Genomic DNA, 21,767 nt, shown 5'->3' with positions numbered 1-21,767 from the left:
TCTTTACACGCGTAGACATTAGATAGCCGGTAAACTAATAAGATCTACGATAGCGCGTCACTTTATGTCGAGAAAAAGTAACAAACTTCCTTTAAAAGAGATTTCTTCGGATTAAAAGTGAGAATATGTTATTTTTATGTTGAGATCGGACGCTGCAACAGTTTTCGTTATACACGAGTAGAGTACATCCTTCGACTACAAAAAGTGTCGCGCTTTAATTGATCACGCTTGCCAGAAGGGTTTTGACGCGGAAATGCAGCAGCAAAGTTATATATACTGTTACACACTACACGTACGTAGTACATAGTACATAGTACATAGTATATGTATATATATATAACGCATACGTAGTACATGTTCATGTACATGAACATGTACATGTACATGTACATGTACATGTAGATGAAGATAGCGCGAAGATCGCGATGAAGATAGCAAGATGTAAAAATAAATAAAAAGTCTACAGCACCCGGTATTCCCAGGCGGTCACCCATCCAAGTACTAACCGGGCTCGACGTTGCTTAGCTTCAGTGATCGAACGAGAACTGGCGTTTTCAACGTGATATGGCCGTAGACACTGAAGCGCTCTTCGAGACACGTTATTAACGCAGAGTTATAATAATGCTCACCAAGCCGTGACTATATTGTCCAATGGGCGTTCGCTGATTATTGCCACGTTTCTCATTAGCGTCTGTTGAAGCTTACTAAATGTCTACGGCCATATCACGTTGAAAACGCCAGTTCTCGTCCGATCACTGAAGCTAAGCAACGTCGAGCCCAGTTAGTACTTGGATGGGTGACCGCCTGGGAATACCGGGTGCTGTAGACCTTTAGTTTTTATCAAAATTATACTAATTTAGAATTTTCAAGCTTCTTTAATTCACTCTATCTCTTGATATAGAATAAAAAATCATTTCCGCTTGAAAGTCTTTTAATTCGCTCTATCTCTTGATGTAAAATAAAAAATCATTTCCGCTTGAAAGTCTTTTAATTCGCTCTATCTCTTGATGTAAAATAAAAAATCATTTCCATTTAAAAGTCTTTTAATTCGCTCTATCTTTTGATATAAAATAAAAAATCATTTCCATTTAAAAGTCTTTTAATTCGCTCTATCTTTTGATATAAAATAAAAAATCATTTCCATTCAAAGGTTTTAGCCGAAACTGGATAATATGAATATTATTAGTACTTGATGCTATCCGGCTAGCTTCAATCTCCTCATCTTCACCAGCCATGCGCCGCTGCTACCCGTGTATTTTAAAGAGGATATAATTTCGATTCGTTTTCATTTTGCGCGGCGTAATAGCTCAAGAAACTCGTGTTAAGATTTCCTTTTAATTGCGCAACTCGTATGTCGGCGTTACGAGTTTACCTAAAAGCTAAAATAAATAACTAAACGAAACTCGACTCGGCCTTTCGCCGCAAAATACGCATTCTCGTAATGTAAACTCGAGCGATCGTCTTCGATCGTGATGAAACAAAACCGTACTCGCGGATGCGTAAAAGTCTAAAAGGTAAATTGTGTCAAAAAGTTTTGAAACGAATTACAAACCGGAACGTGGAATCTACGTTACGACGGCAACTAAGTTCGGTGATGAGCGCGGGCCAGCGCGTAGCTAAGGTTGCTCCATCAGTTTTTATCTTTGCGGAATTATCTCTAGCGAAAAGCCTACTTTCGCGTAAGGTCATTTCCACGCAATTATAATTATTTAAAAGGAAAATATTTACCGTAGTTTTCAAAATGCTGACGAAATAATCTAAAGCGCGTGAAGCGGCGGTAACGAGCCTGCAACCTTCGTACGAATCGGCGAGATCTTGAACGCTATGCGTTTAGCCAATGAGTGAACGATTCGAATATTATCGAGCGCGAACAACCACGCCGTCGAAGTATGAGAGTACACACGACTCCTAATTTGCACAATATCAACGATTCGTTTGAGCCGGGAATATTCGTTACGCAATGGCAAAGTTTTAAGCTATGCGTTCGAAGTAACTCGATAGCTTTTCATAGCTAATGAGCGAGCTGGACGAATAACCGGCAGCGCGATTGACCGCTCTTTCAAATATTGAGAGAGCGAACGAATCCTAGTTTACATGGTACGCATGAATGTTTCGTTGCAGCGCGATTAACCGCTCTTTCAGATGTTGAGAGAGCAAACGAATCCTAATTTACACGTGTATATAGTAGACGTACTACGATTGTTTCGTTAGGAGTTGAAGCTACTCGCGCGGCGGTCGAACGCGAGCGTACTCGTTTGGAGTCTATTACACCATTTCTAAAGCATCGCTTTATTTGGTTCGACGTGAACATCTTTTTAACACACCTGTTCGCGTAAGTAAAAGCTTTCTATGTAGGGCTGTTTTCTTTCGAACTCGTAGATGAGAAGAACAAGCCAAAGAACGGCGCTTACTACTCACCTGTCTTTACACGCGTAGACATTAGATAGCCGGTAAACTAATAAGATCTACGATAGCGCGTCACTTTATGTCGAGAAAAAGTAACAAACTTCCTTTAAAAGAGATTTCTTCGGATTAAAAGTGAGAATATGTTATTTTTATGTTGAGATCGGACGCTGCAACAGTTTTCGTTATACACGAGTAGAGTACATCCTTCGACTACAAAAAGTGTCGCGCTTTAATTGATCACGCTTGCCAGAAGGGTTTTGACGCGGAAATGCAGCAGCAAAGTTATATATACTGTTACACACTACACGTACGTAGTACATAGTACATAGTACATAGTATATGTATATATATATAACGCATACGTAGTACATGTTCATGTACATGAACATGTACATGTACATGTACATGTACATGTAGATGAAGATAGCGCGAAGATCGCGATGAAGATAGCAAGATGTAAAAATAAATAAAAAGTCTACAGCACCCGGTATTCCCAGGCGGTCACCCATCCAAGTACTAACCGGGCTCGACGTTGCTTAGCTTCAGTGATCGAACGAGAACTGGCGTTTTCAACGTGATATGGCCGTAGACACTGAAGCGCTCTTCGAGACACGTTATTAACGCAGAGTTATAATAATGCTCACCAAGCCGTGACTATATTGTCCAATGGGCGTTCGCTGATTATTGCCACGTTTCTCATTAGCGTCTGTTGAAGCTTACTAAATGTCTACGGCCATATCACGTTGAAAACGCCAGTTCTCGTCCGATCACTGAAGCTAAGCAACGTCGAGCCCAGTTAGTACTTGGATGGGTGACCGCCTGGGAATACCGGGTGCTGTAGACCTTTAGTTTTTATCAAAATTATACTAATTTAGAATTTTCAAGCTTCTTTAATTCACTCTATCTCTTGATATAGAATAAAAAATCATTTCCGCTTGAAAGTCTTTTAATTCGCTCTATCTCTTGATGTAAAATAAAAAATCATTTCCGCTTGAAAGTCTTTTAATTCGCTCTATCTCTTGATGTAAAATAAAAAATCATTTCCATTTAAAAGTCTTTTAATTCGCTCTATCTTTTGATATAAAATAAAAAATCATTTCCATTTAAAAGTCTTTTAATTCGCTCTATCTTTTGATATAAAATAAAAAATCATTTCCATTCAAAGGTTTTAGCCGAAACTGGATAATATGAATATTATTAGTACTTGATGCTATCCGGCTAGCTTCAATCTCCTCATCTTCACCAGCCATGCGCCGCTGCTACCCGTGTATTTTAAAGAGGATATAATTTCGATTCGTTTTCATTTTGCGCGGCGTAATAGCTCAAGAAACTCGTGTTAAGATTTCCTTTTAATTGCGCAACTCGTATGTCGGCGTTACGAGTTTACCTAAAAGCTAAAATAAATAACTAAACGAAACTCGACTCGGCCTTTCGCCGCAAAATACGCATTCTCGTAATGTAAACTCGAGCGATCGTCTTCGATCGTGATGAAACAAAACCGTACTCGCGGATGCGTAAAAGTCTAAAAGGTAAATTGTGTCAAAAAGTTTTGAAACGAATTACAAACCGGAACGTGGAATCTACGTTACGACGGCAACTAAGTTCGGTGATGAGCGCGGGCCAGCGCGTAGCTAAGGTTGCTCCATCAGTTTTTATCTTTGCGGAATTATCTCTAGCGAAAAGCCTACTTTCGCGTAAGGTCATTTCCACGCAATTATAATTATTTAAAAGGAAAATATTTACCGTAGTTTTCAAAATGCTGACGAAATAATCTAAAGCGCGTGAAGCGGCGGTAACGAGCCTGCAACCTTCGTACGAATCGGCGAGATCTTGAACGCTATGCGTTTAGCCAATGAGTGAACGATTCGAATATTATCGAGCGCGAACAACCACGCCGTCGAAGTATGAGAGTACACACGACTCCTAATTTGCACAATATCAACGATTCGTTTGAGCCGGGAATATTCGTTACGCAATGGCAAAGTTTTAAGCTATGCGTTCGAAGTAACTCGATAGCTTTTCATAGCTAATGAGCGAGCTGGACGAATAACCGGCAGCGCGATTGACCGCTCTTTCAAATATTGAGAGAGCGAACGAATCCTAGTTTACATGGTACGCATGAATGTTTCGTTGCAGCGCGATTAACCGCTCTTTCAGATGTTGAGAGAGCAAACGAATCCTAATTTACACGTGTATATAGTAGACGTACTACGATTGTTTCGTTAGGAGTTGAAGCTACTCGCGCGGCGGTCGAACGCGAGCGTACTCGTTTGGAGGCTATTACACCATTTCTAAAGCATCGCTTTATTTGGTTCGACGTGAACATCTTTTTAACACACCTGTTCGCGTAAGTAAAAGCTTTCTATGTAGGGCTGTTTTCTTTCGAACTCGTAGATGAGAAGAACAAGCCAAAGAACGGCGCTTACTACTCACCTGTCTTTACACGCGTAGACATTAGATAGCCGGTAAACTAATAAGATCTACGATAGCGCGTCACTTTATGTCGAGAAAAAGTAACAAACTTCCTTTAAAAGAGATTTCTTTGGATTAAAAGTGAGAATATGTTATTTTTATGTTGAGATCGGACGCTGCAACAGTTTTCGTTATACACGAGTAGAGTACATCCTTCGACTACAAAAAGTGTCGCGCTTTAATTGATCACGCTTGCCAGAAGGGTTTTGACGCGGAAATGCAGCAGCAAAGTTATATATACTGTTACACACTACACGTACGTAGTACATAGTACATAGTACATAGTACATAGTATATGTATATATATATAACACATACGTAGTACATGTTCATGTACATGAACATGTACATGTACATGTACATGTACATGTACATGTACATGTAGATGAAGATAGCGCGAAGATCGCGATGAAGATAGCAAGATGTAAAAATAAATAAAAAGTCTACAGCACCCGGTATTCCCAGGCGGTCACCCATCCAAGTACTAACCGGGCTCGACGTTGCTTAGCTTCAGTGATCGGACGAGAACTGGCGTTTTCAACGTGATATGGCCGTAGACACTGAAGCGCTCTTCGAGACACGTTATTAACGCAGAGTTATAATAATGCTCACCAAGCCGTGACTATATTGTCCAATGGGCGTTCGCTGATTATTGCCACGTTTCTCATTAGCGTCTGTTGAAGCTTACTAAATGTCTACGGCCATATCACGTTGAAAACGCCAGTTCTCGTCCGATCACTGAAGCTAAGCAACGTCGAGCCCGGTTAGTACTTGGATGGGTGACCGCCTGGGAATACCGGGTGCTGTAGACCTTTAGTTTTTATCAAAATTATACTAATTTAGAATTTTCAAGCTTCTTTAATTCACTCTATCTCTTGATATAGAATAAAAAATCATTTCCGCTTGAAAGTCTTTTAATTCGCTCTATCTCTTGATGTAAAATAAAAAATCATTTCCGCTTGAAAGTCTTTTAATTCGCTCTATCTCTTGATGTAAAATAAAAAATCATTTCCATTTAAAAGTCTTTTAATTCGCTCTATCTCTTGATTTAAAACAAAAAATCATTTCCATTTAAAAGTCTTTTAATTCGCTCTATCTTTTGATATAAAATAAAAAATCATTTCCATTTAAAAGTCTTTTAATTCGCTCTATCTTTTGATATAAAATAAAAAATCATTTCCATTCAAAGGTTTTAGCCGAAACTGGATAATATGAATATTATTAGTACTTGATGCTATCCGGCTAGCTTCAATCTCCTCATCTTCACCAGCCATGCGCCGCTGCTACCCGTGTATTTTAAAGAGGATATAATTTCGATTCGTTTTCATTTTGCGCGGCGTAATAGCTCAAGAAATTCGCGTTAAGATTTCCTTTTAATTGCGCAACTCGTATGTCGGCGTTACGAGTTTATCTAAAAGCTAAAATAAATAACTAAACGAAACTCGACTCGGCCTTTCGCCGCAAAATACGCATTCTCGTAATGTAAACTCGAGCGATCGTCTTCGATCGTGATGAAACAAAACCGTACTCGCGGATGCGTAAAAGTCTAAAAGGTAAATTGTGTCAAAAAGTTTCGAAACGATTTACAAACCGGAACGTGGAATCTACGTTACGACGGCAACTAAGTTCGGTGATGAGCGCGGGCCAGCGCGTAGCTAAGGTTGCTCCATCAGTTTTTATCTTTGCGGAATTATCTCTAGCGAAAAGCCTACTTTCGCGTAAGGTCATTTCCACGCGATTATAATTATTTAAAAGGAAAATATTTACCGTAGTTTTCAAAATGCTGACGAAATAATCTAAAGCGCGTGAAGCGGCGGTAACGAGCCTGCAACCTTCGTACGAATCGGCGAGATCTTGAACGCTATGCGTTTAGCCAATGAGTGAACGAGTCGAATATTATCGAGCGCGAACAACCACGCCGTCGAAGTATGAGAGTACACACGACTCCTAATTTGCACAATATCAACGATTCGTTTGAGCCGGGAATATTCGTTACGCAATGGCAAAGTTTTAAGCTATACGTTCGAAGTAACTCGATAGCTTTTCATAGCTAATGAGCGAGCTGGACGAATAACCGGCAGCGCGATTGACCGCTCTTTCAAATATTGAGAGAGCGAACGAATCCTAGTTTACATGGTACGCATGAATGTTTCGTTGCAGCGCGATTAACCGCTCTTTCAGATGTTGAGAGAGCAAACGAATCCTAATTTACACGTGTATATAGTAGACGTACTACGATTGTTTCGTTAGGAGTTGAAGCTACTCGCGCGGCGGTCGAACGCGAGCATACTCGTTTGGAGGCTATTACACCATTTCTAAAGCATCGCTTTATTTGGTTCGACGTGAACATCTTTTTAACACACCTGTTCGCGTAAGTAAAAGCTTTCTATGTAGGGCTGTTTTCTTTCGAACTCGTAGATGAGAAGAACAAGCCAAAGAACGGCGCTTACTACTCACCTGTCTTTACACGCGTAGACATTAGATAGCCGGTAAACTAATAAGATCTACGATAGCGCGTCACTTTATGTCGAGAAAAAGTAACAAACTTCCTTTAAAAGAGATTTCTTCGGATTAAAAGTGAGAATATGTTATTTTTATGTTGAGATCGGACGCTGCAACAGTTTTCGTTATACACGAGTAGAGTACATCCTTCGACTACAAAAAGTGTCGCGCTTTAATTGATCACGCTTGCCAGAAGGGTTTTGACGCGGAAATGCAGCAGCAAAGTTATATATACTGTTACACACTACACGTACGTAGTACATAGTACATAGTATATGTATATATATATAACGCATACGTAGTACATGTTCATGTACATGTACATGTACATGTACATGTAGATGAAGATAGCGCGAAGATCGCGATTAAGATAGCAATATGTAAAAATAAATAAAAAGTCTACAGCACCCGGTATTCCCAGGCGGTCACCTATCCAAGTACTAACCGGGCTCGACGTTGCTTAGCTTCAGTGATCGGACGAGAACTGGCGTTTTCAAAGTGATATGGCCGTAGACACTGATGCGCTCTTCGAGACACGCTATTAACGCAGAGTTATAATAATGCTCACCAAGCCGTGACTATATTGTCCAATGGGCGTTCGCTGATTATTGCCACGTTTCTCATTAGCGTCTGTTGAAGCTTACTAAATGTACTAAATAGTTTTTATCAAAATTATACTAATTTAGAATTTTCAAGCTTCTTTAATTCACTCTATCTCTTGATATAGAATAAAAAATCATTTCCGCTTGAAAGTCTTTTAATTCGCTCTATCTCTTGATGTAAAATAAAAAATCATTTCCATTTAAAAGTCTTTTAATTCGCTCTATCTTTTGATATAAAATAAAAAATCATTTCCATTTAAAAGTCTTTTAATTCGCTCTATCTTTTGATATAAAATAAAAAATCATTTCCATTCAAAGGTTTTAGCCGAAACTGGATAATATGAATATTATTAGTACTTGATGCTATCCGGCTAGCTTCAATCTCCTCATCTTCACCAGCCATGCGCCGCTGCTACCCGTGTATTTTAAAGAGGATATAATTTCGATTCGTTTTCATTTTGCGCGGCGTAATAGCTCAAGAAACTCGCGTTAAGATTTCCTTTTAATTGCGCAACTCGTATGTCGGCGTTACGAGTTTACCTAAAAGCTAAAATAAATAACTAAACGAAACTCGACTCGGCCTTTCGCCGCAAAATACGCATTCTCGTAATGTAAACTCGAGCGATCGTCTTCGATCGTGATGAAACAAAACCGTACTCGCGGATGCGTAAAAGTCTAAAAGGTAAATTGTGTCAAAAAGTTTCGAAACGAATTACAAACCGGAACGTGGAATCTACGTTACGACGGCAACTAAGTTCGGTGATGAGCGCGGGCCAGCGCGTAGCTAAGGTTGCTCCATCAGTTTTTATCTTTGCGGAATTATCTCTAGCGAAAAGCCTACTTTCGCGTAAGGTCATTTCCACGCGATTATAATTATTTAAAAGGAAAATATTTACCGTAGTTTTCAAAATGCTGACGAAATAATCTAAAGCGCGTGAAGCGGCGGTAACGAGCCTGCAACCTTCGTACGAATCGGCGAGATCTTGAACGCTATGCGTTTAGCCAATGAGTGAACGATTCGAATATTATCGAGCGCGAACAACCACGCCGTCGAAGTATGAGAGTACACACGACTCCTAATTTGCACAATATCAACGATTCGTTTGAGCCGGGAATATTCGTTACGCAATGGCAAAGTTTTAAGCTATGCGTTCGAAGTAACTCGATAGCTTTTCATAGCTAATGAGCGAGCTGGACGAATAACCGGCAGCGCGATTGACCGCTCTTTCAAATATTGAGAGAGCGAACGAATCCTAGTTTACATGGTACGCATGAATGTTTCGTTGCAGCGCGATTAACCGCTCTTTCAGATGTTGAGAGAGCAAACGAATCCTAATTTACACGTGTATATAGTAGACGTACTACGATTGTTTCGTTAGGAGTTGAAGCTACTCGCGCGGCGGTCGAACGCGAGCGTACTCGTTTGGAGGCTATTACACCATTTCTAAAGCATCGCTTTATTTGGTTCGACGTGAACATCTTTTTAACACACCTGTTTGCGTAAGTAAAAGCTTTCTATGTAGGGCTGTTTTCTTTCGAACTCGTAGATGAGAAGAACAAGCCAAAGAACGGCGCTTACTACTCACCTGTCTTTACACGCGTAGACATTAGATAGCCGGTAAACTAATAAGATCTACGATAGCGCGTCACTTTATGTCGAGAAAAAGTAACAAACTTCCTTTAAAAGAGATTTCTTTGGATTAAAAGTGAGAATATGTTATTTTTATGTTGAGATCGGACGCTGCAACAGTTTTCGTTATACACGAGTAGAGTACATCCTTCGACTACAAAAAGTGTCGCGCTTTAATTGATCACGCTTGCCAGAAGGGTTTTGACGCGGAAATGCAGCAGCAAAGTTATATATACTGTTACACACTACACGTACGTAGTACATAGTACATAGTACATAGTACATAGTATATGTATATATATATAACACATACGTAGTACATGTTCATGTACATGAACATGTACATGTACATGTACATGTACATGTACATGTACATGTAGATGAAGATAGCGCGAAGATCGCGATGAAGATAGCAAGATGTAAAAATAAATAAAAAGTCTACAGCACCCGGTATTCCCAGGCGGTCACCCATCCAAGTACTAACCGGGCTCGACGTTGCTTAGCTTCAGTGATCGGACGAAAACTGGCGTTTTCAACGTGATATGGCCGTAGACACTGAAGCGCTCTTCGAGACACGTTATTAACGCAGAGTTATAATAATGCTCACCAAGCCGTGACTATATTGTCCAATGGGCGTTCGCTGATTATTGCCACGTTTCTCATTAGCGTCTGTTGAAGCTTACTAAATGTCTACGGCCATATCACGTTGAAAACGCCAGTTCTCGTCCGATCACTGAAGCTAAGCAACGTCGAGCCCGGTTAGTACTTGGATGGGTGACCGCCTGGGAATACCGGGTGCTGTAGACCTTTAGTTTTTATCAAAATTATACTAATTTAGAATTTTCAAGCTTCTTTAATTCACTCTATCTCTTGATATAGAATAAAAAATCATTTCCGCTTGAAAGTCTTTTAATTCGCTCTATCTCTTGATGTAAAATAAAAAATCATTTCCGCTTGAAAGTCTTTTAATTCGCTCTATCTCTTGATGTAAAATAAAAAATCATTTCCATTTAAAAGTCTTTTAATTCGCTCTATCTCTTGATTTAAAACAAAAAATCATTTCCATTTAAAAGTCTTTTAATTCGCTCTATCTTTTGATATAAAATAAAAAATCATTTCCATTTAAAAGTCTTTTAATTCGCTCTATCTTTTGATATAAAATAAAAAATCATTTCCATTCAAAGGTTTTAGCCGAAACTGGATAATATGAATATTATTAGTACTTGATGCTATCCGGCTAGCTTCAATCTCCTCATCTTCACCAGCCATGCGCCGCTGCTACCCGTGTATTTTAAAGAGGATATAATTTCGATTCGTTTTCATTTTGCGCGGCGTAATAGCTCAAGAAATTCGCGTTAAGATTTCCTTTTAATTGCGCAACTCGTATGTCGGCGTTACGAGTTTATCTAAAAGCTAAAATAAATAACTAAACGAAACTCGACTCGGCCTTTCGCCGCAAAATACGCATTCTCGTAATGTAAACTCGAGCGATCGTCTTCGATCGTGATGAAACAAAACCGTACTCGCGGATGCGTAAAAGTCTAAAAGGTAAATTGTGTCAAAAAGTTTCGAAACGATTTACAAACCGGAACGTGGAATCTACGTTACGACGGCAACTAAGTTCGGTGATGAGCGCGGGCCAGCGCGTAGCTAAGGTTGCTCCATCAGTTTTTATCTTTGCGGAATTATCTCTAGCGAAAAGCCTACTTTCGCGTAAGGTCATTTCCACGCGATTATAATTATTTAAAAGGAAAATATTTACCGTAGTTTTCAAAATGCTGACGAAATAATCTAAAGCGCGTGAAGCGGCGGTAACGAGCCTGCAACCTTCGTACGAATCGGCGAGATCTTGAACGCTATGCGTTTAGCCAATGAGTGAACGAGTCGAATATTATCGAGCGCGAACAACCACGCCGTCGAAGTATGAGAGTACACACGACTCCTAATTTGCACAATATCAACGATTCGTTTGAGCCGGGAATATTCGTTACGCAATGGCAAAGTTTTAAGCTATACGTTCGAAGTAACTCGATAGCTTTTCATAGCTAATGAGCGAGCTGGACGAATAACCGGCAGCGCGATTGACCGCTCTTTCAAATATTGAGAGAGCGAACGAATCCTAGTTTACATGGTACGCATGAATGTTTCGTTGCAGCGCGATTAACCGCTCTTTCAGATGTTGAGAGAGCAAACGAATCCTAATTTACACGTGTATATAGTAGACGTACTACGATTGTTTCGTTAGGAGTTGAAGCTACTCGCGCGGCGGTCGAACGCGAGCATACTCGTTTGGAGGCTATTACACCATTTCTAAAGCATCGCTTTATTTGGTTCGACGTGAACATCTTTTTAACACACCTGTTCGCGTAAGTAAAAGCTTTCTATGTAGGGCTGTTTTCTTTCGAACTCGTAGATGAGAAGAACAAGCCAAAGAACGGCGCTTACTACTCACCTGTCTTTACACGCGTAGACATTAGATAGCCGGTAAACTAATAAGATCTACGATAGCGCGTCACTTTATGTCGAGAAAAAGTAACAAACTTCCTTTAAAAGAGATTTCTTCGGATTAAAAGTGAGAATATGTTATTTTTATGTTGAGATCGGACGCTGCAACAGTTTTCGTTATACACGAGTAGAGTACATCCTTCGACTACAAAAAGTGTCGCGCTTTAATTGATCACGCTTGCCAGAAGGGTTTTGACGCGGAAATGCAGCAGCAAAGTTATATATACTGTTACACACTACACGTACGTAGTACATAGTACATAGTACATAGTATATGTATATATATATAACGCATACGTAGTACATGTTCATGTACATGTACATGTACATGTACATGTAGATGAAGATAGCGCGAAGATCGCGATTAAGATAGCAATATGTAAAAATAAATAAAAAGTCTACAGCACCCGGTATTCCCAGGCGGTCACCTATCCAAGTACTAACCGGGCTCGACGTTGCTTAGCTTCAGTGATCGGACGAGAACTGGCGTTTTCAAAGTGATATGGCCGTAGACACTGATGCGCTCTTCGAGACACGCTATTAACGCAGAGTTATAATAATGCTCACCAAGCCGTGACTATATTGTCCAATGGGCGTTCGCTGATTATTGCCACGTTTCTCATTAGCGTCTGTTGAAGCTTACTAAATGTACTAAATAGTTTTTATCAAAATTATACTAATTTAGAATTTTCAAGCTTCTTTAATTCACTCTATCTCTTGATATAGAATAAAAAATCATTTCCGCTTGAAAGTCTTTTAATTCGCTCTATCTCTTGATGTAAAATAAAAAATCATTTCCGCTTGAAAGTCTTTTAATTCGCTCTATCTCTTGATGTAAAATAAAAAATCATTTCCATTTAAAAGTCTTTTAATTCGCTCTATCTCTTGATTTAAAACAAAAAATCATTTCCATTTAAAAGTCTTTTAATTCGCTCTATCTTTTGATATAAAATAAAAAATCATTTCCATTTAAAAGTCTTTTAATTCGCTCTATCTTTTGATATAAAATAAAAAATCATTTCCATTCAAAGGTTTTAGCCGAAACTGGATAATATGAATATTATTAGTACTTGATGCTATCCGGCTAGCTTCAATCTCCTCATCTTCACCAGCCATGCGCCGCTGCTACCCGTGTATTTTAAAGAGGATATAATTTCGATTCGTTTTCATTTTGCGCGGCGTAATAGCTCAAGAAATTCGCGTTAAGATTTCCTTTTAATTGCGCAACTCGTATGTCGGCGTTACGAGTTTATCTAAAAGCTAAAATAAATAACTAAACGAAACTCGACTCGGCCTTTCGCCGCAAAATACGCATTCTCGTAATGTAAACTCGAGCGATCGTCTTCGATCGTGATGAAACAAAACCGTACTCGCGGATGCGTAAAAGTCTAAAAGGTAAATTGTGTCAAAAAGTTTCGAAACGATTTACAAACCGGAACGTGGAATCTACGTTACGACGGCAACTAAGTTCGGTGATGAGCGCGGGCCAGCGCGTAGCTAAGGTTGCTCCATCAGTTTTTATCTTTGCGGAATTATCTCTAGCGAAAAGCCTACTTTCGCGTAAGGTCATTTCCACGCGATTATAATTATTTAAAAGGAAAATATTTACCGTAGTTTTCAAAATGCTGACGAAATAATCTAAAGCGCGTGAAGCGGCGGTAACGAGCCTGCAACCTTCGTACGAATCGGCGAGATCTTGAACGCTATGCGTTTAGCCAATGAGTGAACGAGTCGAATATTATCGAGCGCGAACAACCACGCCGTCGAAGTATGAGAGTACACACGACTCCTAATTTGCACAATATCAACGATTCGTTTGAGCCGGGAATATTCGTTACGCAATGGCAAAGTTTTAAGCTATACGTTCGAAGTAACTCGATAGCTTTTCATAGCTAATGAGCGAGCTGGACGAATAACCGGCAGCGCGATTGACCGCTCTTTCAAATATTGAGAGAGCGAACGAATCCTAGTTTACATGGTACGCATGAATGTTTCGTTGCAGCGCGATTAACCGCTCTTTCAGATGTTGAGAGAGCAAACGAATCCTAATTTACACGTGTATATAGTAGACGTACTACGATTGTTTCGTTAGGAGTTGAAGCTACTCGCGCGGCGGTCGAACGCGAGCATACTCGTTTGGAGGCTATTACACCATTTCTAAAGCATCGCTTTATTTGGTTCGACGTGAACATCTTTTTAACACACCTGTTCGCGTAAGTAAAAGCTTTCTATGTAGGGCTGTTTTCTTTCGAACTCGTAGATGAGAAGAACAAGCCAAAGAACGGCGCTTACTACTCACCTGTCTTTACACGCGTAGACATTAGATAGCCGGTAAACTAATAAGATCTACGATAGCGCGTCACTTTATGTCGAGAAAAAGTAACAAACTTCCTTTAAAAGAGATTTCTTCGGATTAAAAGTGAGAATATGTTATTTTTATGTTGAGATCGGACGCTGCAACAGTTTTCGTTATACACGAGTAGAGTACATCCTTCGACTACAAAAAGTGTCGCGCTTTAATTGATCACGCTTGCCAGAAGGGTTTTGACGCGGAAATGCAGCAGCAAAGTTATATATACTGTTACACACTACACGTACGTAGTACATAGTACATAGTACATAGTATATGTATATATATATAACGCATACGTAGTACATGTTCATGTACATGTACATGTACATGTACATGTAGATGAAGATAGCGCGAAGATCGCGATTAAGATAGCAATATGTAAAAATAAATAAAAAGTCTACAGCACCCGGTATTCCCAGGCGGTCACCTATCCAAGTACTAACCGGGCTCGACGTTGCTTAGCTTCAGTGATCGGACGAGAACTGGCGTTTTCAAAGTGATATGGCCGTAGACACTGATGCGCTCTTCGAGACACGCTATTAACGCAGAGTTATAATAATGCTCACCAAGCCGTGACTATATTGTCCAATGGGCGTTCGCTGATTATTGCCACGTTTCTCATTAGCGTCTGTTGAAGCTTACTAAATGTACTAAATAGTTTTTATCAAAATTATACTAATTTAGAATTTTCAAGCTTCTTTAATTCACTCTATCTCTTGATATAGAATAAAAAATCATTTCCGCTTGAAAGTCTTTTAATTCGCTCTATCTCTTGATGTAAAATAAAAAATCATTTCCATTTAAAAGTCTTTTAATTCGCTCTATCTTTTGATATAAAATAAAAAATCATTTCCATTTAAAAGTCTTTTAATTCGCTCTATCTTTTGATATAAAATAAAAAATCATTTCCATTCAAAGGTTTTAGCCGAAACTGGATAATATGAATATTATTAGTACTTGATGCTATCCGGCTAGCTTCAATCTCCTCATCTTCACCAGCCATGCGCCGCTGCTACCCGTGTATTTTAAAGAGGATATAATTTCGATTCGTTTTCATTTTGCGCGGCGTAATAGCTCAAGAAATTCGCGTTAAGATTTCCTTTTAATTGCGCAACTCGTATGTCGGCGTTACGAGTTTATCTAAAAGCTAAAATAAATAACTAAACGAAACTCGACTCGGCCTTTCGCCGCAAAATACGCATTCTCGTAATGTAAACTCGAGCGATCGTCTTCGATCGTGATGAAACAAAACCGTACTCGCGGATGCGTAAAAGTCTAAAAGGTAAATTGTGTCAAAAAGTTTCGAAACGATTTACAAACCGGAACGTGGAATCTACGTTACGACGGCAACTAAGTTCGGTGATGAGCGCGGGCCAGCGCGTAGCTAAGGTTGCTCCATCAGTTTTTATCTTTGCGGAATTATCTCTAGCGAAAAGCCTACTTTCGCGTAAGGTCATTTCCACGCGATTATAATTATTTAAAAGGAAAATATTTACCGTAGTTTTCAAAATGCTGACGAAATAATCTAAAGCGCGTGAAGCGGCGGTAACGAGCCTGCAACCTTCGTACGAATCGGCGAGATCTTGAACGCTATGCGTTTAGCCAATGAGTGAACGAGTCGAATATTATCGAGCGCGAACAACCACGCCGTCGAAGTATGAGAGTACACACGACTCCTAATTTGCACAATATCAACGATTCGTTTGAGCCGGGAATATTCGTTACGCAATGGCAAAGTTTTAAGCTATACGTTCGAAGTAACTCGATAGCTTTTCATAGCTAATGAGCGAGCTGGACGAATAACCGGCAGCGCGATTGACCGCTCTTTCAAATATTGAGAGAGCGAACGAATCCTAGTTTACATGGTACGCATGAATGTTTCGTTGCAGCGCGATTAACCGCTCTTTCAGATGTTGAGAGAGCAAACGAATCCTAATTTACACGTGTATATAGTAGACGTACTACGATTGTTTCGTTAGGAGTTGAAGCTACTCGCGCGGCGGTCGAACGCGAGCATACTCGTTTGGAGGCTATTACACCATTTCTAAAGCATCGCTTTATTTGGTTCGACGTGAACATCTTTTTAACACACCTGTTCGCGTAAGTAAAAGCTTTCTATGTAGGGCTGTTTTCTTTCGAACTCGTAGATGAGAAGAACAAGCCAAAGAACGGCGCTTACTACTCACCTGTCTTTACACGCGTAGACATTAGATAGCCGGTAAACTAATAAGATCTACGATAGCGCGTCACTTTATGTCGAGAAAAAGTAACAAACTTCCTTTAAAAGAGATTTCTTCGGATTAAAAGTGAGAATATGTTATTTTTATGTTGAGATCGGACGCTGCAACAGTTTTCGTTATACACGAGTAGAGTACATCCTTCGACTACAAAAAGTGTCGCGCTTTAATTGATCACGCTTGCCAGAAGGGTTTTGACGCGGAAATGCAGCAGCAAAGTTATATATACTGTTACACACTACACGTACGTAGTACATAGTACATAGTACATAGTATATGTATATATATATAACGCATACGTAGTACATGTTCATGTACATGTACATGTACATGTACATGTAGATGAAGATAGCGCGAAGATCGCGATTAAGATAGCAATATGTAAAAATAAATAAAAAGTCTACAGCACCCGGTATTCCCAGGCGGTCACCTATCCAAGTACTAACCGGGCTCGACGTTGCTTAGCTTCAGTGATCGGACGAGAACTGGCGTTTTCAAAGTGATATGGCCGTAGACACTGATGCGCTCTTCGAGACACGCTATTAACGCAGAGTTATAATAATGCTCACCAAGCCGTGACTATATTGTCCAATGGGCGTTCGCTGATTATTGCCACGTTTCTCATTAGCGTCTGTTGAAGCTTACTAAATGTACTAAATAGTTTTTATCAAAATTATACTAATTTAGAATTTTCAAGCTTCTTTAATTCACTCTATCTCTTGATATAGAATAAAAAATCATTTCCGCTTGAAAGTCTTTTAATTCGCTCTATCTCTTGATGTAAAATAAAAAATCATTTCCATTTAAAAGTCTTTTAATTCGCTCTATCTTTTGATATAAAATAAAAAATCATTTCCATTTAAAAGTCTTTTAATTCGCTCTATCTTTTGATATAAAATAAAAAATCATTTCCATTCAAAGGTTTTAGCCGAAACTGGATAATATGAATATTATTAGTACTTGATGCTATCCGGCTAGCTTCAATCTCCTCATCTTCACCAGCCATGCGCCGCTGCTACCCGTGTATTTTAAAGAGGATATAATTTCGATTCGTTTTCATTTTGCGCGGCGTAATAGCTCAAGAAACTCGCGTTAAGATTTCCTTTTAATTGCGCAACTCGTATGTCGGCGTTACGAGTTTACCTAAAAGCTAAAATAAATAACTAAACGAAACTCGACTCGGCCTTTCGCCGCAAAATACGCATTCTCGTAATGTAAACTCGAGCGATCGTCTTCGATCGTGATGAAACAAAACCGTACTCGCGGATGCGTAAAAGTCTAAAAGGTAAATTGTGTCAAAAAGTTTCGAAACGAATTACAAACCGGAACGTGGAATCTACGTTACGACGGCAACTAAGTTCGGTGATGAGCGCGGGCCAGCGCGTAGCTAAGGTTGCTCCATCAGTTTTTATCTTTGCGGAATTATCTCTAGCGAAAAGCCTACTTTCGCGTAAGGTCATTTCCACGCGATTATAATTATTTAAAAGGAAAATATTTACCGTAGTTTTCAAAATGCTGACGAAATAATCTAAAGCGCGTGAAGCGGCGGTAACGAGCCTGCAACCTTCGTACGAATCGGCGAGATCTTGAACGCTATGCGTTTAGCCAATGAGTGAACGAGTCGAATATTATCGAGCGCGAACAACCACGCCGTCGAAGTATGAGAGTACACACGACTCCTAATTTGCACAATATCAACGATTCGTTTGAGCCGGGAATATTCGTTACGCAATGGCAAAGTTTTAAGCTATACGTTCGAAGTAACTCGATAGCTTTTCATAGCTAATGAGCGAGCTGGACGAATAACCGGCAGCGCGATTGACCGCTCTTTCAAATATTGAGAGAGCGAACGAATCCTAGTTTACATGGTACGCATGAATGTTTCGTTGCAGCGCGATTAACCGCTCTTTCAGATGTTGAGAGAGCAAACGAATCCTAATTTACACGTGTATATAGTAGACGTACTACGATTGTTTCGTTAGGAGTTGAAGCTACTCGCGCGGCGGTCGAACGCGAGCATACTCGTTTGGAGGCTATTACACCATTTCTAAAGCATCGCTTTATTTGGTTCGACGTGAACATCTTTTTAACACACCTGTTCGCGTAAGTAAAAGCTTTCTATGTAGGGCTGTTTTCTTTCGAACTCGTAGATGAGAAGAACAAGCCAAAGAACGGCGCTTACTACTCACCTGTCTTTACACGCGTAGACATTAGATAGCCGGTAAACTAATAAGATCTACGATAGCGCGTCACTTTATGTCGAGAAAAAGTAACAAACTTCCTTTAAAAGAGATTTCTTCGGATTAAAAGTGAGAATATGTTATTTTTATGTTGAGATCGGACGCTGCAACAGTTTTCGTTATACACGAGTAGAGTACATCCTTCGACTACAAAAAGTGTCGCGCTTTAATTGATCACGCTTGCCAGAAGGGTTTTGACGCGGAAATGCAGCAGCAAAGTTATATATACTGTTACACACTACACGTACGTAGTACATAGTACATAGTACATAGTATATGTATATATATATAACGCATACGTAGTACATGTTCATGTACATGTACATGTACATGTACATGTAGATGAAGATAGCGCGAAGATCGCGATTAAGATAGCAATATGTAAAAATAAATAAAAAGTCTACAGCACCCGGTATTCCCAGGCGGTCACCTATCCAAGTACTAACCGGGCTCGACGTTGCTTAGCTTCAGTGATCGGACGAGAACTGGCGTTTTCAAAGTGATATGGCCGTAGACACTGATGCGCTCTTCGAGACACGCTATTAACGCAGAGTTATAATAATGCTCACCAAGCCGTGACTATATTGTCCAATGGGCGTTCGCTGATTATTGCCACGTTTCTCATTAGCGTCTGTTGAAGCTTACTAAATGTACTAAATAGTTTTTATCAAAATTATACTAATTTAGAATTTTCAAGCTTCTTTAATTCACTCTATCTCTTGATATAGAATAAAAAATCATTTCCGCTTGAAAGTCTTTTAATTCGCTCTATCTCTTGATGTAAAATAAAAAATCATTTCCATTTAAAAGTCTTTTAATTCGCTCTATCTTTTGATATAAAATAAAAAATCATTTCCATTTAAAAGTCTTTTAATTCGCTCTATCTTTTGATATAAAATAAAAAATCATTTCCATTCAAAGGTTTTAGCCGAAACTGGATAATATGAATATTATTAGTACTTGATGCTATCCGGCTAGCTTCAATCTCCTCATCTTCACCAGCCATGCGCCGCTGCTACCCGTGTATTTTAAAGAGGATATAATTTCGATTCGTTTTCATTTTGCGCGGCGTAATAGCTCAAGAAACTCGCGTTAAGATTTCCTTTTAATTGCGCAACTCGTATGTCGGCGTTACGAGTTTACCTAAAAGCTAAAATAAATAACTAAACGAAACTCGACTCGGCCTTTCGCCGCAAAATACGCATTCTCGTAATGTAAACTCGAGCGATCGTCTTCGATCGTGATGAAACAAAACCGTACTCGCGGATGCGTAAAAGTCTAAAAGGTAAATTGTGTCAAAAAGTTTCGAAACGAATTACAAACCGGAACGTGGAATCTACGTTACGACGGCAACTAAGTTCGGTGATGAGCGCGGGCCAGCGCGTAGCTAAGGTTGCTCCATCAGTTTTTATCTTTGCGGAATTATCTCTAGCGAAAAGCCTACTTTCGCGTAAGGTCATTTCCACGCGATTATAATTATTTAAAAGGAAAATATTTACCGTAGTTTTCAAAATGCTGACGAAATAATCTAAAGCGCGTGAAGCGGCGGTAACGAGCCTGCAACCTTCGTACGAATCGGCGAGATCTTGAACGCTATGCGTTTAGCCAATGAGTGAACGATTCGAATATTATCGAGCGCGAACAACCACGCCGTCGAAGTATGAGAGTACACACGACTCCTAATTTGCACAATATCAACGATTCGTTTGAGCCGGGAATATTCGTTACGCAATGGCAAAGTTTTAAGCTATGCGTTCGAAGTAACTCGATAGCTTTTCATAGCTAATGAGCGAGCTGGACGAATAACCGGCAGCGCGATTGACCGCTCTTTCAAATATTGAGAGAGCGAACGAATCCTAGTTTACATGGTACGCATGAATGTTTCGTTGCAGCGCGATTAACCGCTCTTTCAGATGTTGAGAGAGCAAACGAATCCTAATTTACACGTGTATATAGTAGACGTACTACGATTGTTTCGTTAGGAGTTGAAGCTACTCGCGCGGCGGTCGAACGCGAGCGTACTCGTTTGGAGGCTATTACACCATTTCTAAAGCATCGCTTTATTTGGTTCGACGTGAACATCTTTTTAACACACCTGTTCGCGTAAGTAAAAGCTTTCTATGTAGGGCTGTTTTCTTTCGAACTCGTAGATGAGAAGAACAAGCCAAAGAACGGCGCTTACTACTCACCTGTCTTTACACGCGTAGACATTAGATAGCCGGTAAACTAATAAGATCTACGATAGCGCGTCACTTTATGTCGAGAAAAAGTAACAAACTTCCTTTAAAAGAGATTTCTTTGGATTAAAAGTGAGAATATGTTATTTTTATGTTGAGATCGGACGCTGCAACAGTTTTCGTTATACACGAGTAGAGTACATCCTTCGACTACAAAAAGTGTCGCGCTTTAATTGATCACGCTTGCCAGAAGGGTTTTGACGCGGAAATGCAGCAGCAAAGTTATATATACTGTTACACACTACACGTACGTAGTACATAGTACATAGTACATAGTACATAGTATATGTATATATATATAACACATACGTAGTACATGTTCATGTACATGAACATGTACATGTACATGTACATGTACATGTACATGTACATGTACATGTACATGTACATGTAGATGAAGATAGCGCGAAGATCGCGATGAAGATAGCAAGATGTAAAAATAAATAAAAAGTCTACAGCACCCGGTATTCCCAGGCGGTCACCCATCCAAGTACTAACCGGGCTCGACGTTGCTTAGCTTCAGTGATCGGACGAGAACTGGCGTTTTCAACGTGATATGGCCGTAGACACTGAAGCGCTCTTC

The 21,767-nt window shown here is 39.7% G+C and overlaps 14 non-coding genes across 14 annotated transcripts; 4 read left to right on the top strand and 10 right to left on the bottom strand.

Moving 5' to 3' along the window:
* Positions 1-457: 457 nt before the first annotated feature.
* LOC137409067 (5S ribosomal RNA) lies at positions 458-576 on the bottom strand. Its single transcript, XR_010980313.1, has one exon. It is a non-coding gene; the product is annotated as a 5S ribosomal RNA (ribosomal RNA).
* Positions 577-710: 134 nt separating this feature from the next.
* On the top strand, positions 711-829 carry LOC137409161 (5S ribosomal RNA). Its single transcript, XR_010980400.1, has one exon. It is a non-coding gene; the product is annotated as a 5S ribosomal RNA (ribosomal RNA).
* Positions 830-2,878: 2,049 nt separating this feature from the next.
* LOC137409066 (5S ribosomal RNA) lies at positions 2,879-2,997 on the bottom strand. The gene has a single exon (XR_010980312.1). It is a non-coding gene; the product is annotated as a 5S ribosomal RNA (ribosomal RNA).
* A 134-nt stretch (positions 2,998-3,131) lies between these two features.
* On the top strand, positions 3,132-3,250 carry LOC137409160 (5S ribosomal RNA). Its single transcript, XR_010980399.1, has one exon. It is a non-coding gene; the product is annotated as a 5S ribosomal RNA (ribosomal RNA).
* A 2,068-nt stretch (positions 3,251-5,318) lies between these two features.
* LOC137409674 (5S ribosomal RNA) lies at positions 5,319-5,437 on the bottom strand. The gene has a single exon (XR_010980883.1). It is a non-coding gene; the product is annotated as a 5S ribosomal RNA (ribosomal RNA).
* Positions 5,438-5,571: 134 nt separating this feature from the next.
* Positions 5,572-5,690, top strand: LOC137409315 (5S ribosomal RNA). The gene has a single exon (XR_010980541.1). It is a non-coding gene; the product is annotated as a 5S ribosomal RNA (ribosomal RNA).
* Positions 5,691-7,776: 2,086 nt separating this feature from the next.
* On the bottom strand, positions 7,777-7,895 carry LOC137409203 (5S ribosomal RNA). The gene has a single exon (XR_010980440.1). It is a non-coding gene; the product is annotated as a 5S ribosomal RNA (ribosomal RNA).
* Positions 7,896-10,047: 2,152 nt separating this feature from the next.
* Positions 10,048-10,166, bottom strand: LOC137409145 (5S ribosomal RNA). Its single transcript, XR_010980385.1, has one exon. It is a non-coding gene; the product is annotated as a 5S ribosomal RNA (ribosomal RNA).
* Positions 10,167-10,300: 134 nt separating this feature from the next.
* LOC137409314 (5S ribosomal RNA) lies at positions 10,301-10,419 on the top strand. The gene has a single exon (XR_010980540.1). It is a non-coding gene; the product is annotated as a 5S ribosomal RNA (ribosomal RNA).
* A 2,093-nt stretch (positions 10,420-12,512) lies between these two features.
* LOC137409202 (5S ribosomal RNA) lies at positions 12,513-12,631 on the bottom strand. Its single transcript, XR_010980439.1, has one exon. It is a non-coding gene; the product is annotated as a 5S ribosomal RNA (ribosomal RNA).
* Positions 12,632-14,864: 2,233 nt separating this feature from the next.
* On the bottom strand, positions 14,865-14,983 carry LOC137409201 (5S ribosomal RNA). The gene has a single exon (XR_010980438.1). It is a non-coding gene; the product is annotated as a 5S ribosomal RNA (ribosomal RNA).
* Positions 14,984-17,104: 2,121 nt separating this feature from the next.
* On the bottom strand, positions 17,105-17,223 carry LOC137409200 (5S ribosomal RNA). Its single transcript, XR_010980437.1, has one exon. It is a non-coding gene; the product is annotated as a 5S ribosomal RNA (ribosomal RNA).
* Positions 17,224-19,344: 2,121 nt separating this feature from the next.
* On the bottom strand, positions 19,345-19,463 carry LOC137409198 (5S ribosomal RNA). Its single transcript, XR_010980435.1, has one exon. It is a non-coding gene; the product is annotated as a 5S ribosomal RNA (ribosomal RNA).
* A 2,170-nt stretch (positions 19,464-21,633) lies between these two features.
* On the bottom strand, positions 21,634-21,752 carry LOC137409673 (5S ribosomal RNA). The gene has a single exon (XR_010980882.1). It is a non-coding gene; the product is annotated as a 5S ribosomal RNA (ribosomal RNA).
* Positions 21,753-21,767: the final 15 nt, after the last annotated feature.

The sequence above is a fragment of the Watersipora subatra genome, chromosome 11 (assembly GCF_963576615.1).
Source record: "Watersipora subatra chromosome 11, tzWatSuba1.1, whole genome shotgun sequence".
Classification (NCBI taxonomy): domain Eukaryota; kingdom Metazoa; phylum Bryozoa; class Gymnolaemata; order Cheilostomatida; family Watersiporidae; genus Watersipora; species Watersipora subatra.
Note: the sequence above shows the minus strand (reverse complement) of the source record. Positions and strands in the feature narration are given on the sequence as shown.